Raw genomic sequence first — 3,541 nt, forward strand, 5'->3', positions numbered from 1 at the left:
GGAAGAAAAAGGGTGGGAGGGCGGGAAAACAAAGGCAACTTGGAAGGGGAAATCGACGAATATCTTGAAGAGAAAACACCGGTTGAAATCATTGAGGAAAGAAAGCAAAGACTTCACACGAGTAGGATGGATACTCGATTATGGACTCCGGTTCCGAGAAGAAGAGGGGTGGGCGGGTGGGAAAAGAAAACAACTGAGGACAGAGAAACAACTTCATTGAGAGCGGACTGAGGATTGAATTTGGCAACGATGAAGAGGATCGAGTCAACTTGACGAGAAATGCACCGGGTAAAAAGAGCTGAGGAACAACGATCGAAAAACCAACTGCGTGATCCTAAAAAAAATTGAAGGGGAAGAGAAGTAATTCAAAACACGTACGTCAAGACCCCTGACCAGAGCAACGAAGGGGCTGAGGAGTAAAAAGAATTCCTACTCTCCGATATACCTAGACTCTGAAAACAGTTTTCTTCTAGACTCAACAACGGCCAAACTACACGATCAATCAAGGGGGCTCCTAGGGTCGGTCGAGGCTCTGATACCAACTTGTTACGCCCAATATGCGGCCCTATCCAAAAGGAACTCGAAGGTCCCACCAAGGATAGACCCGCATATTGAAACGCTTTTGCAAGATGGATATCATTACATCAACATTACATAATCGATGGGGATACATACATAAGGCAAACAATGCCACACGAATACAACATCACAATACATAAGAGCATCATCCGACTACGGATGAAACACAAACAGAAACTCAAACGACATCCACCCTGCTATCCCAGGCTGCCGACCTGGAACCTATCCCCTGAACAAAGAAGCAGAAGAAGAACTCAACGCATGCAAGCATCGCTCTCGCGTCATGATCATTGCATAACCTGTACCTGCAACTGTTGTTGTAGTAATCTGTGAGCCACAAGGACTCAGCAATCCCATTACCATGGGTATCAAGACTAGCAAAGCTTAAAGGGAAAGGAAGGGGTAAAGTGGTGAGGTTGCAGCAGCGACTAATCATATATGGTGGCTAACATACGCAAATAAGAGCGAGAAGAGAGCAAAAGGAACGGTCGTGAAGCTAGCAATGATCAAGAAGTGATCCTGAACTCCTACTTACGTCAAACATAACACAAAAACTGTGTTCACTTCCCGGACTCCGCCGAGAAGAGACCATCACGGCTACACACGCAGTTGACGCGTTTTAATTCGGATCTGGTGTCAAGTTATCTACAACCAGACATTAGCAAATTCCCATCTGCCTATAACCGCAGGCACGGCTTTCGAAAGATTATACCCTGCAGGGGTGTCCCAACTTAGCCCATGATAAGCTCTCGTGATCAACGAAGGATATACCTTCTCCCAGGAAGACCCGATCAAACTCGGAATCCCGGTTTACAAGACATTTCGACAATGGTAAAACAAGACCAGCAAAGCCGCCCGATGCGCCGACAAATCCCGATAGGAGCTGCACATATCTCGTTCTCAGGGCACACCGGATGGGTCAGCCTACGAGTAAAACCAGACCTCGAGTTGCCCCGAGGTGGCCCTGCAGTCTGCCCGGTTCGGACCAACACTTAGACAAGCACTGGCCCGGGGGGGGGGGGGCTAAAATAAAGATGACCCTCGGGTTGGCCGACCTAAGGGAAGGGTATAGGTGGTGGTGAGGCAAATGGTAAAACCAAGGTTGGGCCTTGCTGGAGGAGTTTTATTCAAAGCAAACTGTCAAGGGGGTCCCATAAATCACCCGACCGCGTAAGGAACGTAAAATCCGGGAACATAACACCGGTATGACGGAAACTAGGGCGGCAAGAGTGGAACAAAACACCAGGCAAAAGGCCGAGTCTTCCACCCTTTACCAAGTATATAGATGCATTAATAATATAAGAGATGTTGTGATATCCCAACAAAATCCTGTACACCATGGAGAAATCTTCAACTTCACCTGCAACTAACCATACTATAAGAGGGGCTGAGCAAAAGCGGTAACATAGCCAAACAACGGTTTGCATAGGAAAGGTGTCAAAGGTTAGAGGTTCATGGCAATTTGGGATGACTTGATAAACAGGTGATAGGTAGCGCAGCATAGCGATAGAACGAAACAACTAGCATAGCAATGATAGTAGTGAGATCCAGGGTAGTGGTCATCTTGCCTGAAATCCCGCTAGGAAGAAGAACGAGTCCATGAAGAAGACGAACGGATGAAGCCGAACCAAGCGTAGACGAACGAATCCTCACGGCCGCAACGAAACAGGAACTATCGAAAAGAAGCACAGAACATAGTAAACGCACCGCACATGACCATGACATGATGCACAACAAACATGATGCATGACAAGACTACATGAAGCTACTCATGGCAAGATATGATGCAAACAAGAGCAACACATCAAGGCAAGTTTAAATGAGGCCGGGAACAACATATAACAATTCCGGTAAGTACTCATATGCATATTTCGAAATTGGTACAGATCTTAATAAACCTTATGTTCACGTTGTTAAACAGAAAGTTAAGATGCACCAAGATGATCTACACGAGATTCTAGTCAAGTTACATATAAAGTTCATTTAGTTCGGAGCTACGACCTAAAAGATATGAGCAAAACAAGTTAAACATGGCATTGATGCAAAATGCATAGAAACATCAATCAAACACCTAAAAAATGGATGCAACATGATAATATGAAGCTACATGCAATTCTAAGCAAGTTTCATATAGAGTACACTCAAAACGGAGCAACGGTTCAACACACACACACTATGCAAGTTATAGCAACAATCTGTCCAAAACAGCAACTAGGCATATTGCAAGCATCAAAACAACCTGCTACAGTACCACGATATGAAAACAAAAGGCATGGGCATTATGTAAAAGTAAAGCATTACAAAACATGAACACTGAGCTATCTCCAGAAATCACTATAACAAGCTCAAACACACATGGTAAGATTGCAAATAATAACAGTTTCAGACTTTGCAGAAAATAACATCAGGTTGCAATGTTTAGAGCTATCAAACAACATGTTACAGGAACATATCATGGCAAACAAAGGCATGGCATGATACTACTAAATGCATAGAACAAGAGTCCCTTACTGACCATAAGCCAAAAAGGATCAGAAAGTATGATGGCACCCATGTAAACATAGCAAGTTATAATACAGATTCAAACATGGCAGAAACAGAATTATGAAGGCATGTAAATGAGCTTGTGCAACTCACTACAGAGCAATACATGGCATGGCAAGGCAACCAACAGTAAGAATGCACATTTGTGAAGCTAAGCATGGCAAGAGCAAGTTAATAGGGTGCATGGAACACTAGGAAAACACATGGCAACAACTGAACTTAATGTTAACAGGCTGACAACAACATTATCAAGCAACTTTGGAGCAAGATTACAACAAGCTACAGCCGGCTATAATTGCAACTAAGGGCATGGATGGATATAGCATAACATGTAGAACAAAACACATTTAGTGAACATCTCCAGATTATGTATAGAATGACTAGTAGCAGCAGGTTTACATAGCATCACGAAATAATA

Source organism: Triticum aestivum, chromosome 2B (assembly GCF_018294505.1).
Source record: "Triticum aestivum cultivar Chinese Spring chromosome 2B, IWGSC CS RefSeq v2.1, whole genome shotgun sequence".
In the NCBI taxonomy this organism is placed as follows: Eukaryota; Viridiplantae; Streptophyta; class Magnoliopsida; order Poales; family Poaceae; genus Triticum; species Triticum aestivum.